Source organism: Oncorhynchus mykiss, chromosome 24, assembly GCF_013265735.2.
Source record: "Oncorhynchus mykiss isolate Arlee chromosome 24, USDA_OmykA_1.1, whole genome shotgun sequence".
NCBI lineage: Eukaryota > Metazoa > Chordata > Actinopteri > Salmoniformes > Salmonidae > Oncorhynchus > Oncorhynchus mykiss.
In genome coordinates, this window is record NC_048588.1 from 29,453,482 (window position 1) to 29,473,481 (window position 20,000).

The 20,000-nt window shown below is 44.7% G+C and overlaps 1 protein-coding gene and 1 long non-coding RNA gene across 5 annotated transcripts in view; one reads left to right on the forward strand and one right to left on the reverse strand.

The window, feature by feature from the left end:
* LOC110503387 (protocadherin Fat 3) overlaps positions 1-20,000 on the forward strand; it is a 347,421-nt gene that overhangs the window by 141,497 nt on the left and 185,924 nt on the right. The gene's annotated exons all lie outside the window — the stretch shown is intronic.
* On the reverse strand, positions 1,576-3,826 carry LOC110504128. 2 transcript variants are annotated; one of them, XR_005039407.1, is made up of 4 exons: positions 3,489-3,826; positions 2,734-2,844; positions 2,280-2,611; positions 1,576-2,144 (listed from the first exon to the last, which is right to left on the reverse strand). It is a non-coding gene; the product is annotated as an uncharacterized LOC110504128 (long non-coding RNA). The 2 variants fall into 2 exon arrangements; XR_005039406.1 differs by having other exon boundaries at positions 2,280-2,621.

Genomic DNA, 20,000 nt, shown 5'->3' on the forward strand with positions numbered 1-20,000 from the left:
CCCCCTCAAGCCACCTCTGTCACAGGTCTGGTTTCCCACTTGAGCGTACTACCTGACGTTGCCACTGGAACGTACCCTTAGTTTACTTCTAGTATCCAGATGACCCTGATTGGGCTTATTGGGATCACCTGATGGATGACTATTTAGGATCCTCTGTGGACTGGGTCAGTTGCTCAGGTCTCATGTTTTGTTCAGTGTTCTCGTGTGCCCTTTCTTTGTTGTTTTGCTATGAAGACCTTAAGTAAATGTTCTGGATTTACCCTTACCTCTGCCTGCTGTGTTTCTCTGTGCCTGGGTCCAAGTTCGTACTAGCACTAATGTCACACCCTCAAGTCCCCTCAAGGCTCTCAAGGAAGGGAAAGGGGATACCTAGTCACTGAATCCATTCAACTGAAATGTGTCAACCGCATTTTACCCAACCCCTCTGAATCAGAGTTGTGCGGGGGGCTGCCTTAATTGACTTCTATGTCATCAGCTCCGAAGGAGCAGTTGCTGTTGGGGGTTAACTGTCTTGCACAAGGGCAGAATTGCTGATGTTTTCCACCTTGCAGCCTCAGGGATTCAAACCAGCGACCTTTCGCTCTTAACTGCTAGGCTGCATGCCGAACAACACTGGACTTTGTGCAAACTGGAAACTGCATATCCTGAGGCAGGATTGATTGTAGCTGGGAAAGGGGAAAGGGGGATACCTAGTCAGTTGTACAACTGAACCCTACAGACGAAGAACCATATATGTGACAATTTTTCCATTTTAAGATAATCAGTTATTTTTATATTATTAATTGTGTGTACCACATTAGGTGTTTTATGGTTGAGAAATAATTCACCTTACCCATATCTTCCAACAACAATTTATATTTTTTTGTTATTTCAAATAATACTTTTTTTATTGCCGTTTTAATTTTAAGAATGTGGAAGAACAGTATATCTCCAGTGATGATTTCAGTTTGTGGAAGAACAGTATATGTGACATTTTGCTTGACTCCTGTAAGATGTCCTTTTTTAACACCTTACAGTATATGATGTTTTAAGTACTTTCAAGTACAGATGCCCTTCATGTAAATAACTTAAATGCAATATGCAGTTAATTCATTTGTATGGAGGTTCATTTAAAGGTGGTCTATCAACTTTAGCAATGATGACTTTTCTTAAAAGTTGAGTCATGAAATCTTAGTCTCATTTAAAATGAAGCCCTCGATGTGAACATACCATAGAACTACCAAAATAGAATACAATGAAATTAATTCAATCAAAACAAGCACAACTTGTACATTTCAAATAGGGATAAATGTGATGTGCCAATATGCATGTCCATTATGCAGGTCCCCAAGGTCAATATTACAAAACGTTCAGAAAACCATTCTCTTTGTGTTTTAACACTATGATCAACAATTAAGTTGTGAATTGCATTAAACCCATGCTAAAGGCAAGAAATGTCCTTCTGCACTGAGGTGACAGCAGTAAATAAGTATTAACTGCTTAGAGTTAATGCTAAATGTGGTGACAGAGAGACAGTGTATATTGTAATGAATATAAAAAGGGAATCAAGATCAAATGAATACTCACATACTGTATGTGATGACTTATTTGTTTTTAATTCATTCAGATTAAAAAAGGTTCAAATGATCACACAAAATAATTCAACAGAACACATTGTACATAACATTTTCTACACTAGGAACAACATCTTAAAATTAAATTAATTCAATATATTGTGCTGGTTCAAATCATACACAAATTGAATCACATAGAAAACACCTACGATACATTTAATTTCCTACAATAGGGGTGACATGTCTTCTGAAATGTATATAGATTCAACATACTACAGTATACAGGTTCAGGGGATCATAAACTCACAGAAAAAACGTTTAATTATGTAGCTTGGTTTAACAACAAATTATTCACTCTGCAGTGATTCATAAAAAGAGCGTGCAGCAGCTGGCAAGTAGTTGAGCAGGTCATCAGATCTTGGTACTTGTTGTTTTTGATGGGCAGAGGACTCTCATATGCTCTAGGGTAGTGGCTTGCAAAATAGGGAGGTTGAGGTGTAGCTCCTCCTTTTAGTTTGGAGATCAGCCACGACTTCCATCCCTCAAATAGACTGTGGCTCTGTTTGGCGTACAGATTCCAAGGATCCTCAACTGAAATTAGAACAGAAACATTTTAAGTTCCTGACATCAATAACAACTTTCACAGTCAAGCATTAGGACATTTTATTGTTAGAACAACATGTTGCATGTTGATGGGATGTTAGTAAACTATTCTCTGTGCAATACCTGTGACTTTTAACCACCTCACTGAGGTGATCTGTAGTCCACCTGGTCGCTTGAGGACAGAATCTGGGAGGTGCCTGAAGTCTTCACATTGCATCCTCATCACCTTGAATGGTTTTGCTGGTTGTGCTTCAAGTATCATCTTTGAAACATCATCCGGTGTATGAAGGACTGACACCTTGCGCCTCTTCTCGATGGTGGCAAAAGATCGATCACAAGGAAGAAAAGAATGACCAGAGACCATGAACTTCTGCTCAACTTGGGTAAAGTAACCCATAGAGACGAGCATCGACATCAGATTGAGCATCCGCCAGTTGTTATTCTGCCCACAGCATCTGTCAGCATCTGTACAGAGAATACAATATGTTTGTAATTGATATTCATATAGACATTAATTAATATTTTCACTTGCCTGAAGATGGCTGTTGGTTAGCTGGAACACAGACATGAAAGTGACCTTGCACACATTCAATCTCTGGCCTGCTTGCTGTACATGGTATTTGAAGGTTTGTTTCCGTCGTTTGTTCTCCTTTGTATCCTCAGGTTTACGTCTCCGTTTCACCTCATGCTGCAATAAAAAAATTGACAATGATGAATTCAGAATTTAAAATACTGTAGCACATTCAGGATATTGCTTGATCAGGACCTCCATCTTTCACACACTCCCAATCTATACACAGAATGAGTTTGTATTGCACCATTGTGTAACACAGCACTTTTAGAGTTAACGTTAATGTACGTATCATTACTGTCAAAGTTAAACTATGCAAGTGTTCAATATAGCTATTATAATAATAGGCGTTTTGTCTTATTTCTAACCTGTTCTAAGCCGGAGAGAATCAACGCTTGTTGTTTCTCGTATGGGACAGTATAGAACCTGTTGAACAGATGCAGCTTGCGTTCATCAGTCAACTTTCCACAATCCTTTCTGCACGTCGTGGAACACGCTCTTCCCTGCAGGATACAGTGTAATTAGCTAGCTACTGTAGCCATGTCGAATCATCCGGTGGACGGAGAAAAAGTAGCTAGCTATGTTTCTTCTATAATCTAGCAATAACATTTGTAACGATAATGTATGAGTTAGTAGCCAACGAACTTTAGCTAATATGTTTTCTCTATAGTTACAAATTGGACAACCCAGAACATACATGTTAGTTACTGTACTCTATAGCTAGCTAGCTTGATTGTTTGATATACGGTTCTTCCACATACCTCTTTTGGACAGCTTTTCCCAGTTTTTTCTTGACCCTTACGATTTGTATAGGGTTTTCCCGCATCCCGTAAGATCTTCCTTTGCCTGTCTTTCCATTCTTTTAGTTTTGTTTTACCTTTCTTTCCCACATTTCTGTGATTTTCATCAGCAACAGAAAGGTGGTGCACATAAACGGTTATTCCACGAGAGCCTATCTTTAAATTTAAAATTATTGTTAATTAGCGCATGGAAAGCTTGTGAAACCGGTTCACTATAGAAAAATGGTGTCCAATAATGATTTTTCATGTATATCTCTTTTTTTTTTTAAATGTCACATATATGGTTCTTCGTCTGTAGGATTCAACTGACTACCTTCAACTGAAATGTATCTGGGGACTTTAATAAAGCAAATCTGAGGAAAACGGTATCAAAGTTTAATCAACACATCGCCTGCACCACTCACCCCCTTCCAGGATGGCTACACCCGCGATAACATCTGCTAAATATGTGTACACGACCAATAACATTTGATTTGATTTTAAAATAATTTGTATCCCTTCCTAGACTAAGTTATCTTTAGTGAAGTTAGACATTCTGTTTGGTTTCATCCCCTCATAAAGCTGCCTCTGTGATTCCTATCTCTCCTCTCCTGCACTCACACATCTCTTCCCTCTTCTTTCTCAGGATGTTTCGTGTTTTAATCACTTGACTTCTTACCTGTACGTGATTACAATATAGTAATTATACACTTAGAAGACGCGTAGTGCAGCACTGGAAAAAGCAAAAATGAACTAATAAAGTCGCCTAAATGGTAATTCTCTGCTTGCTGCTGCCCATAGCTGAGCGGCAGGAAGCCTTGTGGTTAGAGCTTTGGGACAGTAACTGAAAGGTCGCTGGTTTGTGTACTGAAGCCGACAAGGTGAAAAATCTGTTGCTGTGCCTTTGAGCAAGGCACTTCATCTTAATTGCCACAGGGGTGACCTCATTTCCTGTGGGTTTCTCAGGGGGAGTTGGCATATGCAATAAACACATTTGTGTGCAACAGGACAAATATAAGCATCCCCCAGAAATGATTATGATTGAACAAAGCAACACATCCGCTCATGCTTTAGTGTATGTTGTCAGTTATTCATTCAGTTAAGATTACATTTCAGAGCAGCAAACAAAGAGAACATTAAGTATGTTCTTAAAATGGCTGCCGTCTCTTTTAGAATTCTTGTCTGAAGTGCTAGTGACCTTCAGAAGTACTCTGAGTAAATCGTTCAGACTGGAGAGTTTATCAGATGAAGCTGTGACTCTTTGAATGGACACTTAAACAGTTGGATTGGATTGAGTGTTTGCTTGTTCGTTTGTTTATTTGTGTAATGGTTGTGCCCTTGTTGTCAGTTTCCTTGTTAGGACCCTCTATAGTGGCTATGAAGTGATGTAGTCGGATATGTTTCTCATACAGAGGCAGAGGCTAGACGACACAGTAAAGGACAATGATGCCGGTCTCTTCTGCTGGTGTATCCCTCTTCTAAACTCTGTCCTGCTCTTTCTCTCTCTCCCTCCACCCCTCGCTCCCTGTACTCTTCCCTGTTCCATCTCACGTTCCTCAGGTTAACAACTTTCTGCCCTCAGCTTTCTGCTGTGAAACTTTTTCTGTTGACAAGGTCTCCAGGGCTGTGAAGTTCTGTCTTCTCTCAGTCTGCTCTGACAGAGTCCAGCTTTACTTATGTCTGCTCAACTCCTTTGTCTGGCATTCAATGTCCCGACAACCTCACAGGCCTTGAGACTGTAGATATTACACACACGCGTGCCCACACACACACACACACACACACACACGCACACACACACACACACACACACACGCACACACACACACACACACACACACACACACACACACACACACACACACACACACACACACACACACACACACACACACACACACACACACACACACACACACACACACACACACACACACACACACACACACACACACCGGCCCTGTTCTGTCTCAGGTAACGGTGAGTAACAGTGAGTATTATAGCAGGCTCTGTTGAGCTCATTATCCTCTGGTCTAGTAGTGAATCTCCATGTGTGTTGTAGTCTCAACACACAGCAGCCCACAGACGGTAGGGTCATTACACTGCTGGGTTAGACACACACTGGGACACTTGTCTCTCCCTTAGTCTCCTACTCTCATTCTCTCTGTCTCTTACTTTCTCTCCCTGTTTCTGCTTTTCTCTGTCTTTCTCTCTTTCTGTCCATCTTTCTCTCACTTTTTATTCTTACTCTCTCTAGGTGTGCCCTTCTCTCTCTCGCTCTCACTGTCTCTCTCTAAATTCATTTAAATTCAAGGGGCTTTGTTGGCATGGGAAACATATTTTCACATTGCCAAGGCAAATCTCTCTCTCTCTCTCTCTCTCTCTCTCTCTCTCTCTCTAAATTCATTTAAATTCAAGGGGCTTTATTGGCATGGGAAACATATTTTCACATTGCCAAGGCAAATCTCTCTCTCTCTCTCTCTCTGAATTAATTTAAATTCAAGGGGCTTTATTGGCAGGGGAAACATATTTTTACATTGCCAAAGCATATATATATATATATATTATATCTCCCTCTGTCTCTCTCTCTGTCTCTCTCGCCCGCTCTGTGGAGTGTGTGTGTGTGTGTGTGTGTGTGTGTGTGTGTGTTGGATCAATCAGGTCATACAGATGGCTGAGTGACATCATGTAGGGCTGATCCCGAGGCAGGAACTAGGACCAGGGTAAATTATAGTGTTCCCTTGGCGACCGACGGAACGGGAGCGCTCTGTCATTACCATGTGGTGGCGGTCAGCTCGCTGGTCTCAACCCAGAGCAGAAACAACCCACTGACTGTGTGTGTGAATGCGCGTGTAGCCGGTCAAAAACGTAACGTTCTCAACCGCCACGTCCCGACGCTTGTACACACACATCCTGATGTTTATTTTACCTTGGTTTTACCAGGAAATAAAATCTAGGACTTTATGAATTTCCTTTCTAAGAAGGATTGCTGTTCTTTTGAGGTTTCTTAACTTCAGACTCTTTAAACTTTTGCCCTGAAGGCATATTTATGCACTTATGTTTGTGTGGGTATATACAGAGATTACTCTGTTGAAAGCTAAAGGAACTGAATCTCTTCTAACCCCCCCCCCCACCCCCCACATACACCAAACAGCAAACAGAAGTAGACTTCTGTTAGTCTTACTGGAACCCTGTTCCCCATCCTCTTTTGTTCAGGTTGCTAGGATACCGCCCCCTATGGAGGAATGTTCCTCTTCTGAAACGAGCTCGCATCGTCCTCCCAGCGTCTGTTTTATGTCCTGCTAAACCCGCACGCATACACACACACACACACACACACACACACACGCCGGTGACCACAAACTCCCGTGTGGCCACTGTGGAGGAATGCCCCCCCCTCCCCTCCCCTAGTTTGCTTAGACCCCCTGTCCTCTATCTCTCTCTCTTTTCTCTCTGATGGCCTCCTCTTTCAGAGTTGTATTTTTTAAATTATTTTACATTTCTATTTTTACCCCTTTTTCTCCCCAATTTCCTGGTATCCAATTGTTTTAGTAGCTACTATCTTGTCTCATCGCTACAACTCCCGTACGGGCTCGGGAGAGATGAAGGTTGAAAGTCATGCGTCCTCCGATACACAACCCAACCAAGCCACACTGCTTCTTAACACAGCGCGCATCCAACCTGGAAGCCAGCCGCACCAATGTGTTGGAGGGAACACCGTGCACCTGGCAACCTTGGTTAGTGCGCACTGCGCCCGGCCCGCCACAGGAGTCGCTGGTGCGCGATGAGACAAGGATATCCCTACCTCCCTAACCCGGACGACGCTAGGCCAATTGTGCGTCGCCCCACAGACCTCCCGGTCACGGCCGGTTACGACAGAGCCTGGGCACGAACCCAGAGTCTCTGATAGTACAGCGCCTTTAACCACTGCGCCACCCGGGAGGCCCTCCTCTTTCAGAGTTAATGTTATATTGGCTGTCCATGAGTCAGACTTAGAGAACAGACTGTCTGCCAGGGAAGATGGGCTGGAAGAGAGTCCCTCCCTCCCTCCCTCCCTCCCTCCCTCCCTCCCTCCCTCCCTCCCTCCCTCCCTCCCTCCCTCCCTCCCTTGTCTTTCTCCCACACACACTCTCTCTATCTGTCTCTGTCTTTCTCATCTCATTCTGAAGTCTCACTCTCTGTCACTCTCTACCTCTTCTTCCCTCTCTTTCTCTCTCTCCCTCCCTCCCCGTCTCTCTCCATTCCCCCAGGGTCTGAAAGGTTTGTGTGTCACCACTAACGACTGAACCCTCCTGGCTCCCAGTTCTATATCTAGCTGGGGGTGGTTGTTGTTCTATTCTGTCCTGTTGGCACACTGTGGCTACTCTCTCTCACCCCAACTCTCCCCATATTGTCTGTTGGCTTCTAGAAGTTTCTTCTCTCTATCACTCAATCTCTCGCTCGCTCTCTCTCTCTCTCTCTCTCTCTCTCTCTCTCTCTCACTCACAATTCAATTCAAGGGGCTTTATTTCCATGGGAAACACATGTTAACATTGCCAAAGCAACTGAAGTAGGTAATATACAAAAGTGAAATAAACAATAAAAATGAATCTATCTCTCTCTGTCTATGTTTGGTGGGAAAAATGATGTCTTGTTCCACCCGCTCTGTCTGAAATAGAATCCCCCCCCCCCCCCCCCCCCCCCCCACTATGTTTGTGAGCCGGTCTTTATTCAGTTTTATTACAGAAATATGAAGGGGAGATGCCGCCATCCCCTCTTAGAAGATTGACAGCTGAAGAGAGGAGACAGTGGGGGCTCTTCTTCCAGAACCAGAGGACGAAGAAAGGACCTAACAAACCCACATTAGGATTAGGGGATAGACACGCACACGTGGGCACACACACATTTACACTGCTTCTCATCCAGAAATGCCCACATCCTTACACAACCCCCTCTGTCCAATCCCAGCCCATGGGAACCGTTAGCTTGTCATAGTCAGAAAATCAGAATCCAGCTGTGCATTTCATACACAAACACAGCCTCATGCATAACATCCATTGTTACCATTATTAAATGCTAGCATGTTGTGCATATTTGTATCATACTAGCATTCTTAAGTGCATTGTTATGCTACCACGCATTGAAAACACCTGTATGCCACCTTGGAACATCTACGGGAATTCTGGCATTTTCCCAGTCCTTATTCTGAGGAATGCTCTTAGCCAAGAGGTTAATTTGGGCTAACAGACACTAAGCTGTGGCCGTGCCTGGGTATAATAAGGATCATGGAACAAGTTTTTACCAGATGATTTCCATTTAATTCCATAAAAGCCATTCCCGCCAGCTCCTCCTTTCTCCTCCTCTCCAGTCTCCACGGCGATGGGCAATTAACATCAGGGCTTAAACGGCAGCCTAGGCCTCACCAGCTGAGCACCAATCAGCAATCAACCAGATTAGATTTACAGCCTGGCAAAGTGATGGGCAAGAGAGAGAAGGAGTGCAGCCGAGGAGAGGGGCTGAGGTAGATGAAAGGGGATGAGAGAAAGAGAGAGGGAGGAGGAAGAGAGAGATGGTGGCACATGAGGAGTTGTGAAGGAGAAGGAGGGATGGGTAGTCGAGAGGGATTGTAGCTGAAACGAGAGATAGACAGGGAGGGAGGGAGGGAGGGAGGGAGGGAGGGAGGGAGGGAGGGAGGGAATAGTTTCTCAAAAGTAGAAGATAATTATTTAATTGTCATGATGTAATAATCAGCTGAAATATGATGTGATTACCTTGATTATATTACTACTTGTTAATTGCTTTGGTAACACTGCATTTAACATTGTCATGCTAATAATGTGAGTTAAATTGGAGTGGCAATCAGACAGGGAGAGGAGATGCTGGGCGACAGGAAGACAGGAAGAGGAGATGCTGTGAGACAGGAAACAGGAAGAGGAGACGCTAGTGGACGTGGAGAGGAGATGCTGGGAGACAGGGAGAGAAGATGCTGTGAGACAGGTAGACATGGAGAGGAGATGCTGGGAGACAGGGAGATAAGATGCTGAAAGACTGGGAGAGAAGATGCTGAAAGACAGGGAGAGGAGATGCTGAAAGACAGGGTGTCAAGGAAAGGAGATGATGGGAGACAGGGAGAGGAGATGCTGAAAGACAGGGAGAGGAGATTTTGGGAGACAGGGAGACAGGGAGAGGAGATGCTGGTGGACAGGGAGAGAATATGCTGAAAGACAAGGAGAGAGGGAGAGGAGATGCTGGGAGACAGGTCCTTGTCCCATCGCGCACTAGCGATTCCTATGGCTTGCCGTGTGCAGTGCACCAGGTGTTTCCTCTGACACATTGGTGCGGCTGGCTTCTGGGTTTAGTGGGCATTGTGTCAAGAAGCAGTGTGGCTTGGTTGAGTTGTATTTAGGAGGACACACCGCTCTCGACCTTCACCTCTCCCGAGTCTGTACGGGAGTTGCAGCAATGAGACAAGACTGTAACTACCAATTGGATATCACAAAATTGGGGAGAAAACGGGTAAAAAAAAAAATCTCTTTCTAGAATCATGGCCATTAATATGGAGTTGGTTCCCCCTTTGCTGCTATAACAGCCTCCACTCTTCTAGGAAGGTTTTCCTCTAGATGCTGGAACATTGCTGTGAACATTTGCTTCCATTCAGCCACAAGAGCTTTAATGAGGTCGGCACTGATGATGTTGGGTGATCATGCTTGGCTCGGAGTCGGCGTTCCAATTCATTCCAAAGGTGTTCAATGGGGTGAAGGTCAGGGCTCTGTGCAGGCCAGTTAAGTTCTTGCACACCAATCTTGACAAACGATTTCTGTATGGACCTAGCTTTGTGCACGGGTCATTGTCACGCTGAAACAGGAAAGGGCCTTCCCCAAATTGTTGCCACAAGGTTAAAAGCACAGAATCGTCTAGAATGTATGCTGTAGCATTAAGATTTCCCTTCACTGTAACAAAGGGACCTAGCCCGAACCATGAAAAAAAGCCCCAGACCATTATTCCTCTTCCACCAAACTTTACAATTGGCACTATGCATTGGGTCAGGTACTGTTACTCTGGCATCCAACAAACCCAGATTCGTCCATTGGACTGCCAGATAATGAAGCATGATTCACCACTCCAGAGAACACGTTTCCACTGCCCCAGAGTCCAATGGCGGCGAACTTTACACCACTCCAGCCAACGCTTGGCATTGCACATGGTGATCTTAGGCTTGTGTGCGGCTGCTCGACCATGGAAACCCATTTCATGAAGCTCCCAGTAATTGTGCTGACGTTGCTTCCAGAGGCAGTTTGGAACTTGGTAGTGACTGTTGCAACCGAGGACAGACTAATTTTACTCACTACACGCATTAGCGCTCGGCGGTCCCGTTCTGTGAGCTTGTTTGGCCTACCACTTCGCGACTGAGCCGTTGTTACTCCTAGACGTTTCCACTTCACAATAACAGCACTTACAGTTGACCGGAGCAGCTCTAGCAGGGCAGATTAACTGACTTGTTGGAAAGGTGGCATCCTATGACGGTGCCACGTTGAAAGTCACTGAGCTCTTCAGTAAGGGCCATTCTACTGCCAATGTTTGTCTATGGAGATTGCATGGCTGTGTGCTCAATTTTTATACACCTGTCAGCAATGGCTGTGGCTAAAGTTTCCAAATGCACTAATTTGAAGGCCATGCGGTGTATGTTTGGGCACGTGGCAAGCGTGGGAATGAGAGTAGACAGACTTGTGCCTGCAGGAGTGAGGCCTTGGGGTGGCCTCAATGGACACAATGCACGAGTGTGTGTGGATTTGTGTGAGTGTGTGTGTGTGTGTTTTTAGTTCTAATTGTGCATATGCTCATGCAAATGAATCTGCGTGTCTGGGATTGTGAATATAAGTGTCTGTTTTAATGTGTGTAAATCCTGATCTATCCACCTCTTAGTGGAGCACGTGCTTTATATAATGCTACATGTGAACAGTAGTCTTATACTGGCACTGCGTTGTACAAGGTTTTTCTTGTTCTTTATTGGGTTTGACAATAAACATGTCATTTGACAAGCTCTTTAAGCCCCCTCCATTCAGCCGGTGGCAGAAATACTGCATGAACACAGCATACATCATGTGTATAATGGAGACAAAGTGGCTTACAGAGACCACCAGCAACACCATGGAAATCAAATCAATGGCCTGATAGCGAGGGCTATAGTGACACTTAGATGTGTGTAAAATATGCCTGTGATCAGATAATGTAAATGACACACACAATCAGATGCAGACACACACACACACACACACACACACACACACACACACACACACACACACACACACACACACACGCACACACACACACGCACGCACACACACACACACACTCAACATCATGATGATTGAAATGCCAGTTTAACACGGTCTGGCAAAGCCACTTGCCTTCTATCTCGGCTGCAGACAGTGTATCAGGTGTGATTTGGTCAGTCAGAGTATACGGAGGGAGAGGAACTCAAATGGGATCAGGGTAGTAAAGGTGTTAGATGTTTATATACCCGTTTTTCACAGCATGTCTCATAGGGCTGACCCCATGTAATCGACTGGTCAATTGTTTGTTCCAGCAGTCACAATTATATATATTTTTATGGCACACGAGACACCTGTCTGATTCATTCCTGTCTGATTCATTCCTGTCTGATTCATGCCTGATTCATGCCTGAGTGGACTAATCCATTGCGGAGGCCACAGGGAGGGTACACAAGTATCACCAGTAGTACATTTACCGTTAATTACCATAATTTCTCATCCACAATGTTTGTTTGGCTATGGTCATTTCTGTTAATTAATTTGATATATTATTATTATAGTCTTACTGTTCTCATTGAAGGGGTGGACACGTTGGTTGCCAAGAGCACATCCCAGGCTACACTTTTGAGAATTTTGGAGGATTTCTTTCTTTCCATTGTTAATTCATTGTCTTTTATTTGGGGCGCTCCAGTCAATTCTGAGTAAGAACATGCACCTGAATACACATAGAAGTAGGCTTAGGCTACCTGGCCTGCACGCAAATGTAGGCCTGGAAATGTGCCCATTTGGGATCTGATACTTTTTCTGATTGTCTTAACTCACCAGCAGCACCTTGGAACTTCTCAAAGTCATGTTTTCTTTGCCTCAAACAGCAAGTAAACAAAGTCTGTTTTTACATCCTTTGAGAATGACAATACTTCCTCAACGTAACCTATTTGAAAAATATTTCCAGTTCTCTCTCCCTTTTGATAACCACTCAGCATGAATGAAGAAAAAATGTCATGCTCCAATCTGGTGGAAATACAATATGCCTATTACTTCTTTATGTAAATAACCTACAGCTGTGTCTGTCCGGAGCCCACTGGCAGGGGAACCTCTGAGGGCCCAGAGTATTTCATACACTCAGCAAAAAAAGAAATGTCCTCTCACTGTAAACTGTGTTTATTTTCAGCAAACTTAACATGTGTAAATATTTGTATGAACATAACAAGATTCAACAACTGGGACATAAACTGAACAAGTTCCACAGACATGTGACCAACAGAAATTGAATAATGTGTCCCTGAACAAAGGGAGGGGGGTCAAAATCAAAAGTAACAGTCAGTATCAGGTGTGGCCACCTGCTGCATTAAGTACTGCAGTTCATCTCGTCCTCATGGACTGCACCAGATTTGCCAGTACTTGCTGTGAGATGTTACCCCACTCTTCCAACAAGGCACCTGCAAAGTTCCCGGACATTTCTGGGGGGGAATGACCCTAGCCCTCACCCTCCGATCCAACAGGTCCCAGACCTGCTCAATGGGATTTAGATCGGGGCTCTTCGCTGGCCATGACAGAACACTGACATTCATGTCTTGCATGAAATCACGCACAGAACGAGCAGTAGGATGATCCTGCAGGAAGGGTACCACATGAGGGGGGAGGTTGTCTTCACTGTAATACACAGCGTTGAGATTGCCTGCAATGACAACAAGCTCAGTCCGATGATGCGACAACAAGCTCAGTCCGATGATCCTGTGACACACCTCCCCAGACCATGACAGACCCTCCACCTCCAAATCGATCCCCCTCCAGAGTACAGGCCTCGGTGTAACGCTCATTCCTTCGACGATAAACGCGAATCCGACTATCACCCCTGGTGAGACAAAACCGCAACTCGTCAGTGAAGAGCACTTTTTGCCAGTCCTGTCTGTTCCAGCGATGGTGGGTTTGTGCCTATAGGCGACGTTGTTGCCGGTGATGTTTGGTGAGGACCTGCCTTACAACAGCCCTACAAGCCCTCAGTCCAGCCTCTCTCAGCCTATTGTGGACAGTCTGAGCACTGATGGAGGGATTGTGCATTCCTGGTGTAACTAGGGCAGTTGTTGTTGCCATCCTGTACCTGTCCTGCAGGTGTGATGTTTGGATGTACCGGTCCTGTGCAGGTGTTGTTACACGTGGTCTGCCACTGTGAGGACGATCAGCTGTCTGTCCTGTCTCCAAGTAGCGCTGTCTTAGGCGTCTCACAGTAGGGACATTGTAATTTATTGCCCTGGCCTCATTTGCAGTCCTCATGCCTCCTTGCAGCATGCCTAACTCACGTTCACACAGATGAGCAGGGACCCTGGGCATCCTTCTTTTGGTGTTTTTCAGAGTCAGTAGAAAGGCCTCTTTAGTGTCCTAATTTTTCATAACTGTGACCTTAATTGCCTACCGTCTGTAAAGCTGTTAGTGTCTTAACAACCGTTCCACAGGTGCATGTTCATTAATTGTTTATGGTTCATTGAACAAGCATGGTAAACTGTGTTTAAACCCTTTACAATGAAGATCTGTGAAGTTATTTGGATTTTTACAAATTATATTTGAAAGACAGAGTCCTGAAAAAGGACATTTATTTTTTTGCTGAGTTTACAATGTTGCATGTTTGCAAGCAGCAGCTTCTGGTTGGACCAAGTTGATAGTTTAAATAATGTTTTAAGTTCCTTGCAGGGAGGCCATGTGTAGCCAATGTGATTTATAGGATATTATTTTTTAATCAGGATACTACTACCTGCAGGCTGCAATGTTTTGATTTGTTGGATTCATGTAGGCTATTTTTACATATTTGCAATGGCAATTAAAAGTTACTTTTAGATTTGTATAATTTTTATTTAGACTTTTGATTAACCACATGTAATTTAATTTAAGATATTAAAACTATTATAAATGAAATGGAACTGTTTAACGAAAATGTGCATACAAAGATGGCACGTAGATCTGTGTAATGGCACGTAGATCAGTGTAATGGCACGTAGATCAGTGTAATGGCACGTAGATCAGAGTAATGAACACGAGGGGAGACAGAGAGCTGGTTTCAAGCGCAGGGCGCAGCAGGTGTTTATTGCAAAGGAGCACAGGAGGAGGCAAGTAGCTGGGTCCAGGGGCAGGCAGAAGGTCATACACAGGAGGAGGCAAGTAGCTGGGTCCAGGGGCAGGCAGAAGGTCATACACAGGAGGAGGCAGGTAGCTGGGTCCAGGGGCAGGCAGAAGGTCATACACAGGAGGAGGCAGGTAGCTGGGTCCAGGGGCAGGCAGAAGGTCATACACAGGAGGAGGCAAGTAGCTGGGTCCAGGGGCAGGCAGAAGGTCATACACAGGAGGAGGCAGGTAGCTGGGTCCAGGGGCAGGCAGAAGGTCATACACAGGAGGAGGCAGGTAGCTGGGTCCAGGGGCAGGCAGAAGGTCATACACAGGAGGAGGCAGGTAGCTGGGTCCAGGGGCAGGCAGAAGGTCATACACAGGAGGAGGCAGGTAGCTGGGTCCAGGGGCAGGCAGAAGGTCATACACAGGAGGAGGCAGGTAGCTGGGTCCAGGGGCAGGCAGAAGGTCATACACAGGAGGAGGCAGGTAGCTGGGTCCAGGGGCAGGCAGAAGGTCATACACAGGAGGAGGCAGGTAGCTGGGTCCTGGGGCAGGCAGAATGTCGTACACAGGAGGTCCAAAAGGACAACAGTACAGGCAGGGAAAAGGCTAGTAACGTAGTCCAGGCAATAGGTAGATAACATGAAATCCGAGGCAGGGAACAGGCAAAAAGGCATCGTTAGTGAGTCAGACAAAAACTATCATACACAGGATGAGTAAATCACGGGAAAAACAGCACTCTGAAAGACGTGTGTCACAAAACATGAAAAATGGAAAAGATTGTTGACTGCTGGTATAGCCTATTACCTTCAACTTCAGGAGCATAATGTCAGAATATGCCGATGCCAGCAGCAGCGGGAGGAGGGAGAGGAGGAGGGGGAGGAGGGAGAGGAGGAGGAGTAGGAGGGAGAGGAGGAGGAGTAGGAGGGAGAGGAGGAGGAGGGGGAGGAGGAGGAGGAGGAGGAGGAGGAGGGGGAGGAAGAGGGAGAGGAGGAGGAGTAGGAGGGAGAGGGGGAGGAGGGGGAGGAGGAGGGAGAGGAGGAGGAGTAGGAGGGAGAGGAGGAGGAGTAGGAGGGAGAGGAGGAGGAGGAGGAGGAGAAGGAGGGGGAGGAGGAGGGAGAGGAGGAGGAGTAGGAGGGAGAGGAGGAGGAGGGGGAGGAGGAGGAGGAGGAGGAGGAGGAGGAGGAGGAGGGAGAGGAGGAGGAGGAGGGGGAGGTGGGGGAGGGGGAGGGTCAGGAACAGGTTGTTTCTTCTGGATCGGCTATATTGATCTCTGGCTCTTTCTTAAGTAATCTGTGTCTTCATTTTTAATCACAGTGCTTAAAAGCATCAGACCAGCTCAATAGCCTACATATAGTTGAATTTATTCAAACTTACTGTAGGTTAAGTCTAGATATGGAAAAATACGTTTAAAAATTTCTCCCAAACGATTGGTCGAAAGAACAGGTGACTCGTCGACCAAGATTTGTTTGAGTCAGGGACAGCCTTAATGTCTCCAGTCTCTATGTAACTGATTTATTGTCTCAAAGTGAACATTGATTACCTCTGTGACCACAACACCACACAAGGACTTTGTCTTTCTTAATACCAGATATTTAACCTCATATCCAGGCTTTCTTGTTCTCTGTCCATTTATGAGGAATAGTGTCAGTCGCTCGCTCTTTCTCTCTGTCTGTCTGCTTCTCTTTCTCGCTTCCTTTCTCTTTCTCCCCCGCCCACTCCATACTAATGACTCGTTTTCAGACTTTGGCTGTGTGTTTAAGATTTCATTAAGATCACCTCATCCAGTCACCTCTGTGAAACCCAATGAGCAGCCCTGAATCTCAGATTGAGAAGAACACTGAGGTCTGACATCCATTTATATTATGGCACTTTGTTGACCTCTTGAGAGCAGGCTCCAAAAGTCCTTCTGAATCTTCTAGAATGTTACAGATTGTTACAGGACATAGGCTACCATGGTCTGTGGGCAGCGCTATGCCTGGTCTAGGTTTGACTTTGTCTTGACTTTATGAAGTAGGCTGAGCTACAATCTGGCCTTGAAAGTCCTATAGCTTTTCCTGACCCCATTGACCTTGCAGGACAAACTCCGTGTCCTATATATACTGAACTCCCTGGCCAGCTGCTGCCCTCTTGCTTCTTCTAACAGGGTTGAAACCACTCACAACAACATGTGTTCAACAACTCCCATACCTTCAGCTTTTCTTCTACAGTAATTGCACAATCACAAAGCCCCTTACCAATAAACTCATTCAGGCATCCGATTTCCAATTCTACTTCCCAACACTCTGAGGTAGGAGTAGTAACAATCCCCAACAACCTGAGGTAGGAGTAGTAACAATCCCCAACAACCTGAGGTAGGAGTAGTAACAATCCCCAACAACCTGAGGTAGGAGTAGTAACAATCCCCAACAACCTGAGGTAGGAGTAGTAACAATCCCCAACAACCTGAGGTAGGAGTAGTAACAATCCCCAACAACCTGAGGTAGGAGTAGTAACAATCCCCAACAACCTGAGGTAGGAGTAGTAACAATCCCCAACAACCTGAGGTAGGAGTAGTAACAATCCCCAACAACCTGAGGTAGGAGTAGTAACAATCCCCAACAACCTGAGGTAGGAGTAGTAACAATCCCCAACAACCTGAGGTAGGAGTAGTAACAATCCCCAACAACCTGAGGCATTAGCAGAGGTGAAAAAAGTACCCAATTGTCATACTTGAGTAAAAAGTAAAGATACCTTAATAGAAAATGACTCAAGTAAAAGTGTAAGTCATTAAAATACTACTTGAGTAAAAGTCAAAAAGTATTTGGTTTCAAATTACACAAAATTATATATATAAAAAATGTTTATAGCTAAAATAGACTTAAGTATCAAAAGTATAAATAATTTCAAATGTCTTATTTTAAGGAAACCAGATGGCACCATTATTTGTTTAATTTTTTGCGGATAGCGAGGGTCACACTCCCAACACTCAGACATCATTTACACACTCATTTACATATGTAGCCTAGCGGTTAAGAGCGTTGGGCCTTATCAGAGGCAGTAGGGATGACCAGGGATGTTTGCTTGTGTGTGTGTGAATTGGACAATGTTTCTGTTCTGCTAAGCATTCAAAATGTAACAAGTACTTTTGGGTGTCAGGGAAAATGTATGAAAAAGTCCCATGTTTTTCATCAGGAACGTAGCGAAGTAAAAGTTGTCAAAAATGAGAAACAGTGAAGTACGTATATCCCCCAAAGTATTTACAGAGACTTTGGAAAGTGTTCAGACCCCTTGACTTTTTCCCACATTTTGTTACGTTGCAGCCTTATTGTAAAATGGATTTAGAAAAAAAAAATGTCCTCAGCAATCTACACACAATACCCCATAATGACAAGGCAAAACAGGCTTTTATATTTTTAGCAAATTTATAAAAAACAGAAATACCTTACACATAAGAATTCAGACCCTTTGCTATGAGACTCGAAATTGAGCTCAGGTGCATCCTGTTTCCGTTGATCATTCTTGAGATGTTTCTACAACTTGATTGTGGTAAATTCAATTGATTGGACATTAACTGGAAAGGCACACACCTGTCTATATAAGGTCTCACAGTTGACAGTGCATGTCAGAGCAAAAACCAAGCCATGAGGTCGAAGGAATTGTCTATAGAGCGCCGAGACAGGATTGTGTCGGGGCACAGATCTGGGGAAGGGTACCAAAAAATGTCTGCAGCATTGAATGGAAGAAGTTTGGAACCACCAAGACTCTTATTAGAGCTGGTCGCCCGGCCAAACTGAGCAATCAGGGGAGAAGAACCTTGGTCAGGCAGGTGACCAAGAAACCGATGGTCACTCTGACAGAGGTCTAGAGTTCCTCTGTGGAGATGGGAGAACCTTACAGAAGGACAACCATCTCTGCAGCACTCCACCAATCATCCTTTCATGGTAGAGTGGCCAGACGGAAGCCACTCCTCAGTAGAAGGCACATGACAGCCTGCTTGGAGTTTGCCAAAACTCTGATGAAACCAAGGTTGAACTCTTTGGCCTGAATGCCAACCATCACTTCTGGAGGAAACCTGGCACCATCCCTACGGTCAACCATGGTGGTGGCAGCATCATGCTGTGTGAATGTTTTTCAGCAGGAGGCAATGTGAGACTAGTTAGGATTGAGGCACAGATGAATTGAGCAAAGTACAGGGAGCACTTAGGACCTCAGACTGGGGCGAAGGCTCACCTTCCAACAGGACAATGGCCGTAATCACACATTCAAGAGAACACAGTTTGTTGCTGAATGTCCTTGAGTGGCCCAGCCAGATCCCGGCCTTGAACCAGATCTAACATTTCTGAAGAGACCTGTAAATAGCTGTGCAGCAACACTCCCCATCCAACCGGATCTGCAGAGAAGAATGAGAGAAACTCCCCAAATACAGGTGTGCCAAGCTTGTAGCGTCATACCTAAGGAGATTCAAGGCTGTAATCGCTGCCAAAGGTGCTTCAACAAAGTACTGAATACTTACGTAAATGTCATATTTTTCTTTTTAATAAATAAGTAAAGAATTCTAAAAACCTTGTTTTGCTTTGTCATTTGGGGTATTGTGTATAGATTGATGGGGGATTTTTTATTTTAAATCATTTTAGAATAAGGCCGTAACCTAACAAATATGTGGACAAAGTCAAGGGGTCTGAAGGTACGTTCTGAAGGCACTGTAAGTAGTACTTTAAAGTATTTTTTTACTTAAGTACTTTACACAACTGGGTATTAGTAGTATACACCAAGGCCAGTGTTTCCCTCCTCCATGGTGGTGAGGTGGGATCGGTTGTAGCTGTGAACTGCAGCCCCTCGCGTTAGATGAGCTGTTACTACTCAGAGCGGGTTGCTGCTGTAGAAAATGGCCCCTAAATCAATTACAGCCACAGTCCAGTGGTTCCCGGGCTGCTTCCCGTCCACACAGTCAACCACGCTCTGATGCTCCCTGCTCCCCTTTCCTCCATCCTTCCACCCCACAGTCCCCATCTCTCTCATCTGCTGAAAATGCAACAACACAAAAAAAACATATTGCTGGATTCAAACTTGCAACCTTTGGAATAAGAGGCACATGCTTATGCCGATCCACCATCCATGTCCACAACGCTCTAGGACAAAAGGACAAAACCAAAACCTA